A 23,037-nucleotide genomic window follows, 5' to 3' on the forward strand; every position below is an offset into this window, starting at 1 on the left:
ATGTCGTGTAAGTAAAGATAACAGGAAAAAAAATGCATAGATTTCTGTTCTAACCATATGGGAAAAAATATGATACCAACAAGTTTAAAACATGTGACAGCACATGTTACATATGTGCTGGAATTCCCATGCCATCTAATACGTAGGGAGAACTACTAGGAAACTTACAGTAAGGATTCAGGAACATATGAAGAACATCAAGAAGGGGTATGAGAGACATAATGTTTCTAGGCATTTCGGGGCTGTTCATGATAGAATCCAAGTCTGGTTACTTGTTATGGTATCGATAGGGTCAATAAACATTGGAGGGGGTCATATTTAAGAAAGGACATTTCACAAAATGAAATGAGATGGATATTTGAATTAGACACCTTGACCCCCCATGGTATGAATGTGGACATTATTTTATATATCCAGTTGTATATTTTTAATTATGGATTTAGTGGCAATATGAATTGGCACCACAAGATGGAGACATATTTAGTCTATTTACTAACCCCTCCCTCCTAGATTGTAAACTCTGAGGAGCAGGGCCCTCCTATCCCTCTTGTATTGAACTTTACTGTTGCTGTATTGTCTCACGTTATATTGTAAAGCGCTGAGCAAACTGTTAGCGCTATATAAATCCTGTATAATAATAATAGAGATAAGGAATGCAATAGTACATCCAGACCATTAGGTGCAGCCAAGGAACATTGGAGGTAGTGTTTTTAATGTCAATCGAATAAAAATGGATTTTTAGATAACTGCATATGAAATGGTTTAATAGATTTTTTAAAAAATCTGACAATAGCACCGGAGTGTTATTATTTTAATTAATTAGGGAATGGAGTATCCACTAAGGGTGGCACAAGATAGAGTATTTATAAGGAGGTAGATATGGTGGAGGCCACACCTCCTGATGACATCCCGGATGTGTCGAAATACGTAGGGGCAGGAACTTCTGGTCAGGCTACTCCCACTGTTTGGAACGAATGCCAGCTCAAGTTGTATGGAGTGATGGTGGTTCCATAGAAAGCTTTGGGAAGATTGTTCTGGGTGCCAGATAGGGCACCGAAATACAGTTGCAAGAAAAAGTATGTGAACCCCTTGGGATTACGTGGAGTTTTGCATGAATTGGGCATAAAATGTGCTCTGAACGTCATCTAAGTCACAACAATAGAAGAACACAGTCTGCTGAACATAATACTACACAAACATTAGATGTTGCCATGGTTTAATTGCACATAACATGTAAACATTCACAGTGCAGGGAGGAAAAAGTATGTGAACCTTTGGACTTAATAACTGGTTGACCCTCCTTTGGCAGCAATAACCTCAACCAAACGTTTCCTGTAGTTGCAGATCAGACCTGCACATCGATCTGGAGTAATTTTGGACCACTCCTCTTCACAAAACTGTTTCAGTGTAGCAATATTCTTGGGATGTCTGGTGTGAATCGCTCTCTTAAGGTCATGCCACAGCATTTCAATCGGGTTGAGGTCAGGACTCTGACTGGGCCACTCCAGAAGGCGTATTCTGTGCTGTTGCAGCCATTGTTTTGTTGAATTACTTGTATGCTTTGGGTCATTATCCTGTTGCATCACCCATCCTCTGCGGAGCTTCAGTTGGCGGACAGATGGTCGTACGTTTTCCTGCACAATATCTTGATAAACTCTGGAATTCATTTTCCCATCAATGACAACAATCCGTCCAGGCCTTGAGGCAGCAAAGCAGCCCCAAACCATGATGCTCCCTCCGCCATGTTTTACAGTGGGGATGAGGTTTTGATGTTGGTGTGCTGTGCCTTTTTTTCCCCCACACATAGTGTTGTGTGTTCTTCCCAAACAACTCAATCTTGGTTTCATCTGTCCACAGTATATTTTGCCAGTAGTGCTGTGGAACATCCAGGTGCTCTTTTGCAAACTTCAAACGTGCTGCAATATTCTTTTTGGACAGCAATGGCTTCCTCCGTGGTGTCCTCGCATGTACTCCATTCTTGTTTAATGTTTTTCTTATTGTAGATGTGTCAACAAAAATGTTAGCATGTGGCAGAGATTTCTGTAGGTCTTTAGCTCTGGGATTCTTCTTTACCTCATGCAGCATTCTGCGCTGTGCTCTTGCAGTCATTTTTACAGGACGACCACACCTAGGGAGAGTAGCAACAGTGCTAAACTTTCTCCATTTGTAGACAGTCTGTCTTACCGTGGACACATGAACATCAAGGCTTTTGGAGATACTTTTGTAACCCTTTCCAGCTTCATGCAAGTCAACAATTCTTGATCGTAGGTCTTCTGAGAGCTCTTTTCTGCGAGGCATGGTTCACATCAGACAGTGCTTCTTGAAACCAGTAAACCCAAAACAGGTGGGTGTTTTTTAAAGGCAGGAAAGCTGTCAGCAACACATCCAATATCATCACACTGATTGGAGTCAAGGTTGCCTCACTCCTGGCTCCAATTAGCTCTGGGAGAAGTCATTAGGCTAGGGCCTCACATACTTTTTCCTCCCTGCACTGTGAATGTTTACATGTTATGTGCAATTAAACCATGGCAACATCTAATGTTTGTGTAGTATTATGTTCAGCAGACTGTGTTCTTCTATTGTTGTGACTTAGATGACGTTCAGAGCACATTTTATGCCCAATTCATGCAAAACTCCATGTAATCCCAAGGGGTTCACATACTTTAACTTGCAACTGTATGTGAGTGTAATTCTGTTTTTAATTTTGAAGTTTTATTTAAACGGTAACACCCCATTAAGTTTTCTTTGGCTTCCCTTCTATCTACTTGAAATACCTGGCTAGAACAAGGATATTATACACAGTGGGAATGTGTGAAAGCGCATATTGACCTCTCCTTAGTGTACAATTAAGGGGTCAACAAGTTTTGGTGAGTTTGGTCCCTGGAGGGGACGCAAATGATTTGCATAAATTCGGAGGAGTGAAATTAATTAATTGACATGGAGCATGGATCACTTTATTTTGCAGAAAATTTGTGGTATATACACTATATTGCCACAAGTATTGGGACATCTGTCTTTACGCTCACCTGAACTTTAATGGAATCCCAGTCTTAGCCCTTGGGGTTCAATATTGAGTTGGCCTACTCTTTGCAGCTATAACAGCTTCAACTCCTCTGGGAAGACTGTCCACAAGGTTTAGGAGTATCTCTATGGGATTGTTTGACTACTCTTCCAGAAACATATTTGTGAGGTCAGGCACTGATGTCGGACGAGAAGATGTGACTCGCAGTCTCTGCGCTAATTCATCCCAAAGGTGTTCTATCAGGTTAAGGTCAGAACAGTCAAGTTTCTCCACCCCAAACTCCATGTCAATATGACCTTGCTTTGTGCCATCCCTAAACTGGTACGCAGTCATGTTGGAACAGGAAGCGGCCATCCCCAAACTGTTCCCACAAAGTTGGGAGCATGAAATTGTCCAAAATGTCTTGGTATGCTGAAGCATTAAGAGTTCCTTTCACTGGAACGAAGGGGCCAAGCCCAACCCCTGAAAAACAACCCCACACCATAATCCCCCCTCCACTAAACTTTACACTTTGCACAATGCAGTCAGGCAAGTACCGTTCTCCTGGCAACCACCAAACCCAGACACATCCATCTGATTGCCAGACAGGGAAGCGTGATTTGTCACTCCAGAGAACAGGTCTCTACTGCTCTAGAGTCCAGTGACATCTGGCACTTTGCATTGCACTTGGTGAGGTAAGGCTTGGATGCAGCTGCTCGGCCATGGAAACCCATTCAATGAAGCTCTCTACACGCTGTTGTGCTAATCTGTAGGCCACACAAAGCTATTGACTCTGCAGACAGTTGGTGACTTCTGTGCACTGTGCACTTCAGCATACACTGACCACACTCTGTCATTGCATGTGGCCTACCACTTCGTGGTTGAGTTTCTGTTGTTCCCAGTTGCTTCCACTTTGTTATAATATCACTAACAGTTGACTGTGGAATATTTTGTAGCAAGGAAATTTCCCAGATGGACTCATTGCACAGGTGGCAACCTATCATGGTACCACGCTTGAATTCACTGAGCTCCTGACAGCAACCAATTCTTTCACAAATGTTTGTATAATGTATGTTTGCACTTTTATTTTTGGACTTATAAGGACGTTTTAAAGGACTTTTGAATTTTTGATTGTTTACAGACTGATAAATGTACTCCTGCTAAGGATTTGCACTACAATTTACTTAGGGCAAGCACAGTTTTTTGATGACATTAACATTTAGTGTATGGTACAGTGCCTTGAAAAAGTATTCATACCCCTTGAAAATTTTCACATTTTGTCATGTTACAGCCAAAAACGTAAATTTATTTTCTTGGGATTTTATGTGATAGACCAACACAGAGTGGCACATAATTGTGAAATGGAAAGAAAATGATAAATGTTTTCAAAATATTTTACAAATAAATATCTGAAAAGTGTGGCGTGCATTTGTTTTCAGCCCCTTTTACTCTGATACCCCTAACTAAAATCTACTGGAACTAATTGCCTTCAAAAGTCACCTAATTAATAAATAGAGTCCACCTGTGTGTAATTTAATCTCAGTATAAATACAACTGTTCTGTGAAGCCCTCAGAGGTTTGTTAGAGAACATTAGTGAACAAACAGCATCACGAAGGCAAAGGAATACACCAGACAGGTCAGGGATAACGTTGTGGATATGTTGTTGATAAAGCAGCTTTGAACATCTCACGGAGCACTATTCAATCCATCATCCAAAAATAGAAAGAGTATGGCACAACTGCAAACCTACCAAGACATGGCCGTTCACTTAAGGTGACAGGCCAGGCAATGGGAGCATTAGTCAGAGAAGCAGCCAAGTGCTATCAGCTTTCAGTGCTATCACACTTTGAATGACAATTGCACGGTCATGCAACACTGTACCCATATGAATTTTTTTGCATTTTTTTGAGACAGATAAAACTTTATTTTGGTGGTATTTATTCACCACTGGGATTTTTATTTTTTGCAATATAAATAAAAAAGTCCAAACATTTTGAAAAAAAAAGTGTTTTTCTTATAAAATTTTGCAAATAAATAATATTTCTTCATAAATCTTGGCCAAAATGTATTCAGCTATCTTTTTAGTAAAAAAAAATAAAAAAATAACCCAAATTAGTTTATAACCAAAAATGATAATTTTTCAAAAATGTTTTTACACCTTTATTTTTTTTATATTATTTATGTTTTTTTTGGTTGTTTTTAACATAGTGTCACCATGGGGAAATGGGGAGGAGCCGCAGCAGGAAGCCGTAGCAGCGTGGCTGGGAGGCTACGGGCGCCGACCTGCTAGAAGGAGTATGAGGTGTTGTGCCCTAAGTGCAGAAACAGCTTACCCTTCCCTGAAGTGAGAGGACGCGGAGCCCGGGTGTCATCTGATCCAGAGCGGTGGAGGATGGTGGTGCGGCAAGGGAGCGGTGTCGGCGTGCTGGGGGAGCGGAGTGAGAGTCCGCTCCCATGTGAGTCTGGAGCTGGTGTGCTAGGGGAAGTGGCTGAGGAAGGAGAGAGAAAAAGCAAGGACCTGGAGAGGTACGGAAGGACCCACAGCTGCCACCGGATACTGCCAGAGGACCGGAGGACTGGCGGTCACAGGTTAGAAGGGGAAGGGAGCAGCAGCAGCAGTGGGACCGGAGCCTGGGGACATATGGTCAGTTCCCAAATTCATCTCGTATTCCAACAGGGCATATAATATAAAACATATACAAAAAGGTTGGTGCAGATTTCCTGGTGTAGGGTGATTAAGGGTTGCTGCAGACATTTTCCAGCACACTGGGTATATTTGTTTGAGAACTGTATTACCAATGTCTGTTGGTGCAGGTGGAAGTCTAATGACTGATATTTAATTACAGCTGATTCTTGTCAAGCACCATACAGCAGACCCACATCAAGCTTTTAAATGTAGATCTATACCAAAAGTATATACAGCGTACCTGTAACAAGCTCTATACAGCTGACTGAGGCCAAATGTTATACAGTGGATCCGCACCTTGCTCCAAACAGCTGACTCACACCAAATCTTATATAACAGACCTGTACTAAGCTATATATAGCAGGCTTTTGTTACATACAACGCAGCAGACCCGCGCTAAGCGTCAAACAATAGACTCATATGGAAGTCTTAACAAGTGACCTGCATCAAGGTGGTGCAGATTTCCTGGTGCAGGGTAATTAAGGGTTGCTGCAGACATTTCCCAGCACACTGGGTACATTTCATTTGTTTAAGAACTGTATTACCAATGTCTGTTGGTGCTGGTGGCAGTCTAAAGACTGATGTTTAGTTGCAGCTGATTCTTATCAAGCACCATACAGCAGACCCACATTAAGCTTTTAAATGTAGATCTATACCAAAGTATATACAGCGTACTTGTAACAAGCTCTATACAGCTGACTGATGCCAAATGTTATACAGTGGATCCACTCCTTGCTCCAAACAGCAGACTCACACCAAATCCTATATAACAGACCTGTACTAAGCTATATATACAGTAACAGGCTTTTGTGAAATACAACGCAGCAGACCCGCACTAAGCTCCAAAAAATAGACTCATATGGAAGTTTTAACAAGTGACCTGCACCAAGGTGGTGCAGATTTCCTGGTGAAGGGCGATTAAGGGTTGCTGCAGACATTTCCCAGCACACTGGGTACATTTGTTTGAGACCTGTATTACCAATGTCTGTCCGTGCTGGTGGAAGTCTAAAGACTGATATTCAGTCACAGCTGATTCTCGTCAAGCATCATATAGCAGATCCACACCAAACTCTTAAATGCAGATTTATACCAAAGCATATACAGCGTACCTGCAACAAGCTTTAGACAGCTGATTGACGCCAAACGTTATACAGCGGACCTGCACATAGCTCCAAACAGCAGACTCACACCAAATTTTATACAGCAGACCTGTACTAAGCCATAAATAGAAAGCTCTTGTTAAATACAACGCAGCAGACCCGCGTTAAGCTCCAAACAACAGATTCATATGGAAGTCCAAACAAGTGACCTGCACCAAGGTCTATACAGTGGAATTCAGTCTAGTGTCATATAGTAGATCTGCACAAAACTTCAAATAGTAGACGCACATCAAATTGTATACAGCTGAGCTGCTTCAAGTTATATATTGCTGACTTAATTCAAGTACTATACAGCAGACACGTATTAGCTGTATATAGCAGATTTACGCAAATTCAATACAGAAGATCCAAGTTAGTCTTATATAGTAGACATATATTATATAGATATATATAATATATAGGTCTATATATAGAAGGCCTACCCCAGTCTGAAATAACAAATAAGTCATTAAACGAGAATCCTCTAAAGAAAATGAGAAGTAAATCAACTAAAGGGGGTGGCCTTAAAACACCTCAGGCAAGTGCAAACTCCCTTACGATAAAAAAATATATGCCGACACAGGGGAAAAAAAGTCCAGAATCGCAAAATCAAGAGAACCAGGGCGAGTGCTCTATAAATATGGTGATCAATCAAGACTGTCACTTGGTAATATGAAGGAGGTCCAAGATAAAGGAAGCCCAATTTCAGAGAGGAGAGGGGAACAAAGAAAAGTGGAACAGGAAGGGTCCTCAGTACATACCCTTTCAAAAAAGTATTTGATAGAAATGTTCACGAAATTGGAGATGGTTGTCAAGAAGGAGATCGGGAACCTCCGAGGCGTCTGGGTCATGTACTGTCCCGTTTGGAGGAGTCGGAGAAAACAGTAGAGGAGCACACACTAAAAATTGAGAGATTAGAAATGCAAATAAAAGAGAGGCAATTAGAAATGAGAGAAGTAATATTTAAAATGGAAGATCAGGAGAACCGCAGTAGAAGGACTAATATGAGGTTTAGAGGTATTCTGGAAAAAAAATGGACAAGAGGAAGACTTGCTGGGGAAATGGGATAGAGAAGGGATTTTAGTAGTAATTATCTGTATTCAAGTGGAAAGGAATTAAAGGGAACAGATCAAAAAAAGAACAGAGGGTATGAATGAGGTTAAGTTTATGACCTATTGTCAGGGCTCCAGGGTATGACCAGAGGTATGTGAACTGACGCAGGGAAACGCAGGCTTCAGATATGTTATAAACAATATAATTTATTAACACTAACAATACATAAACGCAGTGCAATACTAAAACATAACACAGTGCAAACGAACCAAACCAAACCACCCACAGATAACAATACATACAATACAAGCGTCGTCAGGCAGGCCGGGTCAATAACAATCGGGCAGGTAGGAACAGGAGGAGCAGGCAGAGAGTAGTCAAGTCACGAGCCGGGTACAGCAACTAACGGGCAGGTAGGTACAGGGGGTCAGGCAGAGAATGGTCGGGGTCACAAGCCAGGGATCAAACAGGAGAAGTCAGCAGAGGTCCGGATCAGGCAGGGTCAGCAACGAATCAGTCAGACAGGGACAAGAACAGGAACAGGGATGCAGGTAACAAGATACAGGGGCCCAGGAAAAACACACACCAAGGCCCAGACTGCAGGTCTGGCCATCCCTTAAATACACCTGCATAATCAGCTTCAGGTGTTTGGCTGGCTGCAGGGTTGAGTCTCTGATTGCTGAGAGCACCCGCTGGCCAGCCCTGGTACTGCAGCCCACAAGGCAGGTGAGTCCCACCATTACTGGCAAGTCCATTCCTGACAGTACCCCCCCCTCAAGGAGCGGCCTCAGGACGCTCCAAACAGTCCTAGCTGGGCAAAATGTTCCACCGCCCGGGTCTGGTAACTGGCGGGATATCAAAGACTGGCACATCGGGCAGCACTCCGGGCAGAGGCACATCGGGCTAGACTCCGGGCAGAGGCACATCGGGCTGGACTCTGGGCAGAGGCACATCGGGCTGGACTCCGGGCAGAGGCACATCGGGCTGGACTCTGGGCAGAGGCACATCGGGCTGGACTCCGGGCAGAGGCACATCAGGCTGGACACCGGGCAGAGGCACATCGGGCTGGACACCAGATCACCAGGCGGAGCAGCAGGCACCGGGCCACCAGGCGGAGCAGCAGGCACCGGGCCACCAGGCGGAGCGACAGGCATTGGGCCCCCAGGCGGAGCGCCGGGCCCCCAGGCGGGGCGCCGGGCGGCAGGCCCCCAGGTGGGGCGGCGGGCGCCGGGCCTCCAGGCGGGGCGGCAGGCACCGGGCCCCCAGGAGGGGCGGCAGGCACCGGGCCTCCAGGAGGGGCGACAGGCATCGGGCCCCCAGGCGGAGCGTCAGGCGCCGGGCCCCCAGGAGGGGCGGCGGGCGCCGGGCCCCCAGGAGGGGCGGCGGGCCCCCAGGAGGAGCGCCGGGCGGCGGGCCCCCAGGCGGAAGAGCGGGCGCCGGGCCCCCAGGCGGAAGAGCGGGCGCCGGGCCCCCAGGAGGAGCGACGGGCGCTGGGCCCCCAGGAGGAGCGACGGGTGCCGGGCCCCCAGACGGAGCGGCGGGCGCCGGGCCCCCAGGAGGAGCGACGGGCGCCAGGCCCCCAGACGGAGCGACGGGCGCCGGGCACCCAGGCAGAGTGGCGGGCCCCCAGGCGGAGGGACGGCAGGCACCGGGCCCCCAGGTGGAGCGGCGGGTGCCGGACCCCCAGGAGGGAAGGCAGGCACCGGGCCCCCAGGCGGAGCGGCGGGCACTGGGTCATCAGGCACGACAACAGGCATCGGGTCACCAGGCATTTGGTCATTTGGCTCACCAGCGGGCACCGCGTCATCTGGCAAGGCAGTGGGCACCGAGTCACCAGGCACGACAGTGGGCTCCGAGTCGACTAACATGACCGCGGGCACTGGGTCAGACATTGGATCGTCTGGCCCGACAGTGGGCACTGGGTCATCAGGCATGGGATTGTCTGGCTCGACAGCAGGCATCGGGTCACCAGGTATGACAGCGGGCACTGGGTCACCAGGCATCAGGTCATTTGGCTCCCCAGCGGGCACCGCGTCATCTGGCAAGGCAATGGGCACCGAGTCACCAGGCACGACAGTGGGCTCCGAGTCAACTGGCATGACCGCGGGCACTGGGTCAGACATTGGATCGTCTGGCCCGACAGCGGGCATCGGGTCACCAGGCATGACAGCAGGCACTGGGTCATCAGGCATTGGATCGTCTGGCTCGACAGCGGGCATCGGGTCACCAGGCATGACAGCGGGCACTGGGTCATCAGGTACCGGATCGTCTGGATCGACAGCGGGCATCGAGTCAACTGGCCTAATGGAATCATCAGGCTGGATCAGTTCATCAGGCTGGGTAGAAACATCATGCTGAATGGAGGCATCAAGCTGGGTAGAGGCCTCAGGCTGGGTAGAGGCCTCAGGCTGGGTGGAGGCCTCAGGCTGGGTAGAGGCCTCAGGCTGGGTAGAGGCCTCAGGCTGAATTGTGGGCGCCCAGGCACCAGGCTGCACCACGGAAGGCAGGTTCTCAGATGGGAGGCTGACCGGTTTGGATACTGGCAGGATGGTACTGGTTGGAAAGAACTTTCGCCTTTTCCTGGTTTTAGTTACCGGAGCACTATAAGTAAGCGCAGGTTTGTAAACGGATAGAGCAGCTGGAGACAGAGAAGAGTTGGAGGATGGAACAGGGGAGGGAACAGTTGCTACAGAGGGCTACTTTACAGGGTTAAAGGCAGGATAGGTGCAGCGAGTGGGAACAGGGTACTGACATGCGGTAGATAGCAGGGTATACTGGGCTGTAACTGGAGGTGCTGATGGGAATGCAGGAATAGAGCTTTGAAGAAATAGATTAGAAGCAGGACTGGGTTTTTGCAAGCTGACTGAGGGTGGGTGCAACAAGTCTGACCATGTCTGCAGTATGGGTTGAACAAAGCTCCGCTTACACAAAGCCTGTCTGACCAAAGACTGCACTGCGTTTATACAATCCCTTAATACCTGTGGTGAACATGCAGCATAATGCTCCAAGAAGCAATCCACATCATCCTCTAATAACCATACCAGGGACTCTACCTGGTCTGCACTAAATGGTGGCAAAAAGTCATTCCTGCTTTCAGGGGTACCAGATGAAGCCAACTCTACACAAACCTCAATCAAAGGTTGCACCTCAGAGAACTCTGTGCCCTGATCTACTAGAACATGAGCGATCCGTATACATTCTAGCAGTTGATCCCGGGTATACTCCCTCAGAGCCTGATAAGCATATTCTCTGTCATAAAAAACCAGCAGCAACAAACACACAACCTCATCAAGATCCATCCTTCCCAGCAAAAGCCAAGATGGCTTCCCTGTGCAGCCACTTCTGGTCAGGATTGGCCTTGGTGTAATGTCAGGGCTCCAGGGTATGACCAGAGGTATGTGAACTGACGCAGGGAAATGCAGGCTTCAGATATGTTATAAACAATATAATTTATTAACACTAACAATACATAAACGCAGTGCAATACTAAAACATAACACAGTGCAAACGAACCAAACCAAACCACCCACAGATAACAATACATACAATACAAGCGTCGTCAGGCAGGCCGGGTCAATAACAATCGGGCAGGTAGGAACAGGAGGAGCAGGCAGAGAGTAGTCAGGTCACGAGCCGGGTACAGCAACTAACGGGCAGGTAGGTACAGGGGGTCAGGCAGAGAATGGTCGGGGTCACAAGCCAGGGATCAAACAGGAGAAGTCAGCAGAGGTCCGGATCAGGCAGGGTCAGCAACGAATCAGTCAGACAGGGACAAGAACAGGAACAGGGATGCAGGTAACAAAATACAGGGGCCCAGGAAAAACACACACCAAGGCCCAGACTGCAGGTCTGGCCATCCCTTAAATACACCTGCATAATCAGCTTCAGGTGTTTGGCTGGCTGCAGGGTTGAGTCTCTGATTGCTGAGAGCACCCGCTGGCCAGCCCTGGTACTGCAGCCCACAAGGCAGGTGAGTCCCACCATTACTGGCAAGTCCATTCCTGACACCTATAATGTGAAAGGGCTAAACTCACCCAGCAAAAGACATAAGATATTGAGGGAGGTCCAACAATACTCAATAGATATAATATTCTTCCAAGAGACTCACCTAACTAGAAATATAAATGTGAAATTATATTTGAAGCATTATCAAACATGGATATATGCGGATTCACCTGTAAAGTGGGCAAAAGGAGTAGCAATTGGTTTTTCAGTAAAAGTTGATTTCCAATTGGAGGATAGAATGGAAGATTTGGAAGGTCAATTCTTGTTTATCAGGGGGAAATTATTAGGAAAGGAATATACACTCACTAACATATATTGCCCAAATAAAAACCCAGCGGGATTTTTGGAAGGGACATTAAGGAAACTCATGGAGTTTAAAAAGGAGAACCTGATCGTGGCGGGGGATTTTAATCTGTGTTTGGATCCCAGATGGGATGTGTGATCTGAGGGGAGGATAGAAGGAGAGAGGAGTCTTAAATCTTTGAAGGGGGTATTGTATAGATATCAGTTGGTTGATGTGTGGAGGATAAACCATCTGAGGGAAAAAGATGACACCTTCTTCTCACGTGCCCATGGTACATATTCAAGATTGGATTATATAATGATGGAGCAAAGACAGTTGGAGATAGTAAAAGGATCTAAGATTGAAGTTATGTCATTATCAAATCATGTCCCAGTCACGATGGGGTTTCAAATGGGGAGTGAAGAACATAAAACATTATCTTGGAAATTGAATGATTCGCTTTTACAGGATTCTGAAGTGGAGAAGAGGATAAAAAGGGAAATTGAACAATTTTTTGAGATAAATGAGACCAAGGGAATGTCACAGGCAATAGTGTGGGAATCACATAAAGCTTACATCAGAGGAATATTGATTTCCATAGGCATAGAGAAGAAGGAAAGGGGAAAAAAAATAAAACAGGCGATAGAAGAACTGCAAAAACTGGAACAAACTCATAAAAAGGAAAAGGGGATGGATAAATATCAGAAGATAATACAAAAAAGGGGTGAGTTGAAAGAACTGATGGAACAGGATTCTAGGAGGATATTTAATAGAATGGCTAAAGAAAGAGATCAATGAGGGAATAAACCAGGAAAATATTTAATGAGAAGACTCAGGAATACACAGGTGAGGAATTTTATTGAAAAAATTATTGACGGGAAGGGAGAGAATTTGTATAAAACATCTGATATTGCTAGGAGGTTTCAGAATTACTATAGTGAACTTTATAATGTAAGAAAGGATAAGTATGGGGGAAGTGAAGAGAAGGAGGAGAAAAGAATACAGGACTATTTAAGTGAGGTGGAGCTCCCAAATATAGCAAAGGAAAAACTAGAAAATCTCGAAAGCCTGATTACCCCCAAGGAAATTAATGTTGCTTTAAAAAATACGAAAGTGGGTAAAAGTCCCGGGCCAGATGGGTATACAGTAAGATACCTGAAAAAATTTAAAGCGATATTGGTTCCCAAAATATGTAAATATATGAATGCGATAGGAGAGGGAGTAGAAAGGAGGGAAGAATCCCTCAAGACTTAGATCACCCTTATTTTGAAGGAGGGGAAGGATAGTTTTCAGTGTGCAAGCTATAGGCCGATTTCATTGCTAAATGTTGATACCAAATTGTACGCAAAAGTACTGGCTGCAAGGTTGAAGGATCTGATGTCCGAATGGGTGCATTTAGATCAGGTGGGTTTTATACCAGGGAGAGAGGGGAGAGACAACGGTCTGAGATTTTTGATTTAGTAGAAAAAGCTAAAAAGGAAAAAACATCTGTGATCTTATTGTCTATCGATGCGGAAAAGGCATTTGACAGGGTCAACTGGGGGTTCATGTTTGACACGCTTGAAAAATTAGGGCAGGGATCTAAAATGATGAATTGGATAAAAGGATTATATAAGAACCCATCAGCGGTGGTAAAGGTAAATGGAATCTTATCCCAGTTTTTGATAATGGAATAATGGAAGTAGGCAGGGTTGCCCCCTCTCCCCCATGTTGTTTGTGTTGTCATTGGAACCACTGCTGGAGAGGATCAGGAAAAGTAATAACAAAAAAGGGTTAAAAATAGGAGATAGGGAACACAAAGTCGCTGCTTATGCAGACGACATGCTGTTCTACGTGGCTAACCCTAGGACAACTTTGTCCAACTTAATGAAAGAACTAAAACAATATGGAGGAGTATCAAACTTCAAGATAAACCCGGTTAAATTGGAAATCATAAATATCAATCTTGCAGTCACAGAAAAGCAAAGATTACAAAACGTGTTCCCTTTTTCCTGGAGGAAAAACGAAATAGGATATCTTGGAATAAAATTAACGACTTCGGTAAAAAGCATATACCAAATAAACTATATTCCCCTGATAAATGAAATAAAAGACGAGCTGAAAAGACTAGTAAAAGGGGGGGCCTCATGGATTGGAAGAATTAATTTAGTAAAGATGGTGATACTCCCAAAAATTCTGTATAAGTTTCAGATGCTCCCAATATCTTTACCGGGAACTTTCTTTGTGATAATTAGAAAGATGATTACTAAGTTCATATGGGCAAATAAGAGGCCTAGGATTAGTTATAAAGTGTTATGCAGAATAAAAGCAAATGGAGGACTGGGGTTACCAAATATAAAGAAGTATTATACAGCTGTAATATTGTCATGGGTGATAGATTGTTTTTTTAATTCCCAAGGGAAAAGTTGAGTAAAGATAGAAGGGGAATTAAGTAAATCACAATTAGATAAAATGATTTGGATACCTCACGGGTTTCGTACATTAGATGTAGAAACGAGTAATTTGACTAGGATAGTGTTGGATACATGGAACAGATTACACAATAAGGAAAATGGGAATTTAATTCACCATTGATACCACTAGTGGGAACAGATTTTTTTGCACCAGGAAATGTTAAAATAAGTGGAAGATGGATAAAGGATAAAAATGCACGCTTGAAAGATATTATAAAAGGGGGGAGATTATGCACGTTTCAGAATTTAAAAAAGAATAAGGATTTGTTCGTTAGAATAGATAAATGGAAGTATAACCAGTTGTCTCATTTCTTTGCAAATTTACCACAACAATTTAGGGATGAAGGAGAAATGAACCCGTTTGAAAAACTAATGAATGCTGAATTAAGTCCAAAACACATCACCTCTAGGTTATATAAAATACTGGTGGACTTAGATGATGTAGAGCCGCCCGGGATATTTAAGTAAATGGGAAAGGGAACTAGGAATTAAAATCAACCCTCAGCAAAGGGAAGGTATTTTTAACCTAACACACAAGGTAATAAACATGCGCACAGTAGAGATGAACTACAAATGCTTGGCGAAATGGTATTTAACACCCAGTATAACCCATAAGCAGCAAGAGGAAAGCTCCCTATGGTACTGGAGAGGATGTGGAGAAAAGGGCAATATGGAGCACATCTGGTGGAGTTGCCCGAGGATATAGGTTTATTGGAGGGAAATAGCGTATTATATCAAGGAAATATGTGGGGTAGATATTCAAGGGGACCCATTGAAATGATTATTCTACTATTCTGAACCCATGGCGGAAGTGATTAGGAATAAAGTATTGTACCATTTAATCAGTGCAGCAAAGGGTTTGATACCAAAATTTTGGTTAGTGGCAGAGGGTGGTGGATTGGATAGATAGAGTGGAAGACATTTTCAGAATGGAAGAACTGAGAAGTTTAGAAGAGGATAAGATGGGAATATTTAAAAGAATATTATTATTATTATTATTACTACGAGTTTATATAGCGCCAAAGGGTTTGCTCAGCGCTGTACAATAGGGGGGGACAATACATGGCACAGTACAACAAAGACAGACAGCGTACGAGGGGTAAGAGGGCCCTACTCTTACGAGCTTACAATCTAGGAGGGAGGGGGTAAAGGTACAGTAGGAAGTGGAATATGGAGTGTTTGGTTAAATGTTAAAACCACAGAATCTTATACAGAACTAATTAAAGTAAAGGAGGTAGCCTAAGAAATCACAATGAGATTGGTCAGAATAACAAGTTATGGAGAAATGGATACAGATAAAGAAAGATAAGACAATGATGGGGGGATGGGTAGGGGGGTGGGAGGGGTTATAGAATGTATTTATTCATTTAGGGGAGAAAAGAAAAAAGTATATTTTGGAAGATGGAATGTTTTAATGTTGTTTGTATAAGTATGAAATAAAAAGTTAAAAAAAAAAACATAGTGTCACCATAGTGACACTGTACTACTTGTGGGAGGTGATGAAGATTTTTTTTTTTTTACACTGATTGCTTTCACACCCATAAATGTTGTAAAAGCAATAATAATAATAATAATAATAATAATTTCTCCTTCTCTCTGGCTGCATTCTTACAGCCATTGAGAAATACTGTGAGAGCTTTGATTGATCATAGCTGTTGTGAATAGTCTTGTAACATATGACCTCTGTGATCATTCACAGATTTCACTAGTAGTAAGCAATGATGTCAGGAAGTGACATCTTGCTTACTACTATTCATGTGATCACTGATTGGCCAATCAGTGATCACATGATGGGGACCTCACACAAAGGTCCCGTACAGCGATTGGTGTTCCGCTGTGTCCTGTGTGCACCGGATCGCGGTACACGCACTCCCAGGGAGCACATACATTCAGGGAATGCAGGAGGATGTTTATAAACGGCCACCCACTCCTGCACTGCTCCCGTCTGGCCGTTTTGATGTACATGGGCCAAACGGGAAGTGGTTAAGAAAGAGTGGAAACAATAAAGCCATTGTTGAAATAAAACCATAAGACATCCCAATTGCAGCTTGCAAGAAGCCTTGTGGGGGACATAGCAAACGTAGAAGAAGGTGCTCTGGTCAGATGAGACCAAAATTGAACTATTTGGCCTAAAAGCAAAACACTATGTGTGGCGGAAAACGAACACATCATCCTGAACACAGCATCATGCTGTGGGGATGCTTTTCTTCAGCAGGGACAGAAAAGCTGGTCAGAGTTGATGGGAAGATGGATGGAGCCAAATACAGGGCAATCTTAGAAGAAAACCTGTTAAAGTCTGAAAAAGAGACTGGGGTGGAGGTTCACCTTCCAGCAGGACAACGACCATAAGCATACAGCCAAAGCTGAAAATGAATGGTTTAGATCAAATCATATTCATGTGTTAGAATGGGCCAGTCAAAATCCAGAACTAAATCCAATTGTGAATCTGTGGCAAGACTTGAAAATTGTTGTTCACAGACGCTCTCCATCCAATCTGACAGAGCTTGAACTATTTTGCAAAGAAGAATGGGCAAAAATTTCACTCTCTAGATGTGCAAAGCTGGAAGAGAAATACCTGGGATTAAAAATACCATTTCAGTCTTTGCAGATGACAACAACCTTTGCAGTGGAATAACATCCTTGCAGAATGTCTGCAATTTATAAGCCGACCTCAATGCACTTTTTAATTGGGCAACTATGTGGCAAATGAGGTTTAATGTTGATAAATGTAAGGTTCTGCACTTGGGGCTAAGAATATGCATGCATCATACATACTAGGGGGAGTACAACTGGGGGAATCAATGGTGGAGAAGGATCTGGGAGTTCTGGTAGATCACAAGCTTAACCTCCCTGGCGGTATGATTATGTCAGGAATTTTGTACCAAAAGCGGTACCATTTTTTTGCATGGAAATGTTTTTTTTTATTGTAGGCCTGTAATTTAGGAATAACTCCCTGAAATCTGTCCGAACAAGAGTCTAGTAAACATTCCGGATATGATAAAACTTGAAACACAAAATCATAAATTATAATTTAATAAATATTCATAAAAAATAATATAATAATAAATTTAATTCAATAATATAATCAAACCAAAAACACTGAAATTTGAAATATAGCGCCAAGTTCACACATCACTGAGCAAAGTCGCAAAATTGTTTTCAGTGACTGATGACGAATTTCCCTCATGAATCATTATCACTCAATTCTGCAAGTAGTTCTGATTTACTATCGATGTTCTCTAGCCGGTCTAAAACCGATTTTGACCTAAAGGGACGCTTTTTGGACGCCATGGACTTTTCTAAGTTTCCAGGCAGAAAGAACAGTCAAAATGCAGGCAGGGCACAGGACAAAGCAGTAGGGACAAAATGTATGTGAAATGCTTTGATACAGGAATGTTTTGCTATGAAATAATCGTTTTTTAAAAAATGTCATTTTTTTTAAATATTCAAATTTGCTGCCGGCTCCCGCGCCCGTACGTCCCAACGTCACAGGGACCGGAACACGGAAGCCAGATGCCGGCATCGGCCGGAGGAGATGGCCAGGGACGCTGCAGGGGACGCATCGCCGGAGCGAAGGACAAGGTAAGCGCAGTAGGGAATCCCTGTGCAACGCCGCATAGTAAGCCCGAGTGTAGCTCGGGTTACCGCTTTTGGTACTGAAACTTTACCCCGAGCTACACTCGGGCATACCGCCAGGGAGGTTAATAATGGCATGCAATGCCAAGCTGCAGTTTCCAAAATCCTGTCTTGTATTAAAAGAGGTAGACTCCAGAGAGAGAAATATCATTGTACCCCTGTACAAATCATTAGTAACACCTCATCTGGAATATGCAGTTCAGTTTTGGGCACCAATTCACAAAAAGAACATTGGTGAACTGGCAAAAGTGCAGAGAAGGGCAACCAAACTGATAAGAGGCATGGAGGAGATCAGCTATGAGGAAAGATTAGAGGAACTGAATTTCTTCTCTCTTGAGAAGAGGAGATTAAGGGGGAATATGATCAACATGTACAAATACATCAGTGGTTCATATAGTGAACCCGGTGTAGAGTTATTCACCCTTAGGTCATCACAGCTTTACGTCTGGAGGAAAAGAGATTTAATCTCCAAATACGGAAAGGTTTCTTCAGAGTAAGAGATGTGAAAATGTGGAATGGACTCCCTCAAGAGTTGGTTCTGGCCAGCTCAGTGGATTGCTTTAAAAAAGGCCTGGATTCTTTCTTGGATACACAGAAAATAATTGGATACTAACATTTATAGGTAAAGATGATCCAGGGAATATCCGATTGCCTCTCAGGGGATCAGGAAGGAATTTTTCCCCCTGCAGGAGCAAATTGGATCATGCTTTGCTGGGTTTTTTTTGCGTTCCTCTCAATCAACTGTGGGTATAGGATTATAATTTTTGTTTCGGTTGAAGTGGATAGACTTGTCTTTTTTCAGCCGGACTATGTAACTTGCAGCTGTAATTGCGGTGAAAGGTGGTTCTACAACGTATTGACTCGGGGGGGGGGGGGGGTGAATACAAATGTACGCTACACTTTTCAGATATTTATTTGTAAAGAAATTTGAAAACAATTTAGTATTTTACTTCCACTTCACAATTATGTGCCACTTTGTGTTGGTCTATCACATAAAATCTCAATAAAATAAATTTACGTTTTTGGTTGTAACATGTGGAAATTTTCAAGGGGTATGAACACTTTTTCAAGGCACTGTACACAGAACGAAGATGACTTCTTTGCAAAGACTGTGTGGGGCTGGGTAGGGCTCTATGCTGAAGTTCATGGAAGCAGGGAAGAAGGGAATTCATTTACCAGGTGGACTTCATTCCGAAGACTTCAGGGAGGCAGGCTGCACTCAGGAGAGTGGATGGTTATTAAAGGGCAACATCATTAAATGTGTCAGTCAGCCAATTAGAGGAGTAGGAGGATTCTAGAAACTTCTGTATAAACTGAGCACCATTGCCATGGTTACAGATAAGATACATTTTCCCTCTGTTTTAAAAAATCATCTACAAAATTAAAAGATCATTTTAATAACATTCAATTACTGAATGAATAGTGAGAAATTCTATCATTATCTGGGTTTTACACACACTTTTGGACACCCCAGAACCTCAGTGTGGATGTGGATGAAATGTTCACCTTAGAGTCCTTAGAGTTAGACCAAGTGCATCGCTTCCCTGACGTGTGCAGGAGAGAAAGCTCCAGGCGCCCTCTAGTGTCACAAATGACCAGCTTCTTTATCAAAAATTGCTTGAAGATGAAAGCTGCTCAAGAATCCAGAGGTGGATACGGACTGCAATTTTGGGTACTCCAGTTTATGTACCATAGGAGAAAGAGATCACTCATTTCCACTTTCACTGTTCCATTAAAGCAGACCCTGTCTCAAAAGGAAAGGTCACCCTCCCCCATGTAAAAAAGGTATATTTTATATATTTAAAAACAAAAACAGAAGAAAAATATATACTAGCCTAACACCTTGGAAACTGCATGTGCTCCCTAAGTGAAAGTAGTGTTATGTGTCTTATGACAAGCCTATAAACTGTATGGGCATAAGTTGGGGTGTACAAAGTAAGTAGATTTTTTCTTTTTCTCCTCAGGTTTGGTTTTTGTTTTAAACAATCTTTACACAGAGGTGCAAATAAATAAACAGACCTTGCATTTTGAAGGTCTGTGTTAAACATTCTTTTTGCCAGCTCCACCCGTGCACTGACTGTATTGTGCTCCCGCCAGTGGGGACATTGGTGTTACCAGAAACCAGTCAACAGAGACGGGCGAATTTGGTACAGACTGCATCTGTGTTCCCCCCAGTGTGGACATCGATGTTACATGGCTTGTTTGGGTCATATTTTTAGTATTCTCACCTGTGATATATGATGTGAGAACTGAGTTTTTGAGGTTGGGCTGAGATTAAAACCAGGTTTAGTTGGTGAGTAGACATCTATGTTAAAGGAAGACTCTACCACTGTAGATCTAGAGGTTGCTACTGCTGTTGAAAATTTTAGTTTCCTAGCTGTCCTGTTGATCCTCTGACTTCAGTATCTTGAGTCACTGGCTCAGGACAAAACGTGGCAGTCAGTTGAAAAAGGAGGAACCAGGGGCAGACTGACCATTTGGAAACTCAGGCACTGCCCGAGGGCCCAGGGTCAGTAGGAGGCCCCATGAGATGCCCCTGGTACCTTTTTCATAGGCTTTTTTGAGTTTGGGCAAGGGCACAGGGGCCCCATGATCCCCTTCTGCCTGTGGGTCCCATGAGTTGTCAGTCTTCCCCTGGGGGGGAACTTGAACCCAGGAAGGTTATACATGGTTCTACCTTACTCTATCCATCAGTTGGGATGAGCTCAAGAATCAGCCCACACACAAGCTCAGAGTGAACCTTGGAAGTTCAGGTGCTTCACTATTATACATGTCAGTGGTTGCTAAGGATATGACAAGTCAACCATCCCTGTTAACGTACACAGCTAGGAATACCTGGCCATTTAAGCAAACAGTGTGGGGGGTTCTCCCATTATTCATTGCAGACCTGAAAGAGGACCCCGCACATAAAAAGTGTGAGGTCCCTCACAAAATACAGTACTAGACCCTTATCAGAGCATGCAGCCTGGCAGGCCAGGAAAAGAATGGGATAAGTATGCCCCCCTCCTCCCCAAACCATACCAGGCTACATGCCCTCAACATAAAGGGGAGGCAAGGGGGGAAGAAACCAAGGGTCTCTTCCTCACAACCATGGGGATCTGTGACCAGGGGGCTGATCAGAAACTGTAAACCACTTTTAATAATAAGGAGGGCCCCAGATACCACCCCCATGTGAATGAGTAAGGGATATATAGAACCCCTGCTCATTCATAAAAAAATATAACCTAAAAAAAAAGGGAGTTTTTAAAAAGTCCTTTATTATTAAGAAAATGTCCCACAATGTAATTTCTCCGTCAATCATGTCATCCAGTGATGCAGATCCACAGACACCAATAAAGAAAAGCAAAAACATCAGCCACTGCATATGTCCAGTTCAAGCACTTCACTCCCGTGAATGACAAGTCCAATGGATGACAGCTGATTTATATACAAAGGAGCAGGGTTTCCCAGGTGATGTCATAGACCATATATAACATCGCTGTGATAATTCACATGGGAAGTGGTATCTGGATGCCACCTTATTGTATTATTAATATTATTATACAGGATTTACAGTTGCAAGAAAAAGTATGTGAACCCCTTGGGATTACGTGGAGTTTTGCATGAATTGGGCATAAAATGTGCTCTGAACAACAATAGAAGAACACAGTCTGCTGAACATAATACTACACAAACATTAGATGTTGCCATGGTTTAATTGCACATAACATGTAAACATTCACAGTGCAGGGAGGAAAAAGTATGTGAGGCCCTAGCTTAATGACTTCTCCCAGAGCTAATTGGAGCCAGGAGTGAGCCAACCTTGACTCCAATCAGTGTGATGATATTGGATGTGTTGCTGACAGCTGTCCTGCCCTTAAAAAACACACACCTGTTTTGGGTTTACTGGTTTCAAGAAGCACTGTCTGATGTGAACCATGCCTCGCAGAAAAGAGCTCTCAGAAGACCTACGATCAAGAATTGTTGACTTGCATGAAGCTGGAAAGGGTTACAAAAGTACCTCCAAAAGCCTTGATGTTCATGTGTCCACGGTAAGACAGACTGTCTACAAATGGAGAACGTTTAGCACTGTTGCTACTCTCCCTAGGCGTGGTCGTCCTGTAAAAATGACTGCAAGAGCACAGCGCAGAATGCTGCATGAGGTAAAGAAGAATCCCAGAGTGTCAGCTAAAGACTTACAGAAATCTCTGGCACATGCTAACATTTTTGTTGACACATCTACAATAGGGAAAACATTAAACAAGAATGGACTACATAGGAGGACAGCACGGAGGAAGCCATTGCTGTCCAAAAAGAATATTGCAGCACATTTGAAGTTTGCAAAAGAGCACCTGGATGTTCCACAGCACTACTGGCAAAATATACTGTGGACAGATGAAACCAAGATTGAGTTGTTTGGGAAGAACACACAACACTATGTGTGGAGAAAAAAAGGCACAGCACAACAACATCAAAACCTCATCCCCACTGTAAAACTTGGCGGAGGGAGCATCATGGTTTGGGGCTGCTTTGCTGCCTCAGGGCCTGGACGGATTGTTGTCATTGATGGGAAAATGAATTCCAGAGTTTATCAAGACATTTTGCAGGAAAACGTACGACCATCTGTCCGCCAACTGAAGCTCCACGGAGGATGGGTGATGCAACAGGACAATGATCCAAAGCATACAAGTAATTCAACAAAATAATGGCTGCAACAGCACAGAATACGCCTTCTGGAGTGGCCCAGTCAGAGTCCTGACTTCAACCCGATTGAAATGCTGTGGCATGACCTTAAGAGAGC

This window comes from Staurois parvus, unplaced genomic scaffold, assembly GCF_062004578.1.
Source record: "Staurois parvus isolate SC_StPar_1 unplaced genomic scaffold, SC_StPar_1.0 ptg000352l, whole genome shotgun sequence".
NCBI lineage: Eukaryota > Metazoa > Chordata > Amphibia > Anura > Ranidae > Staurois > Staurois parvus.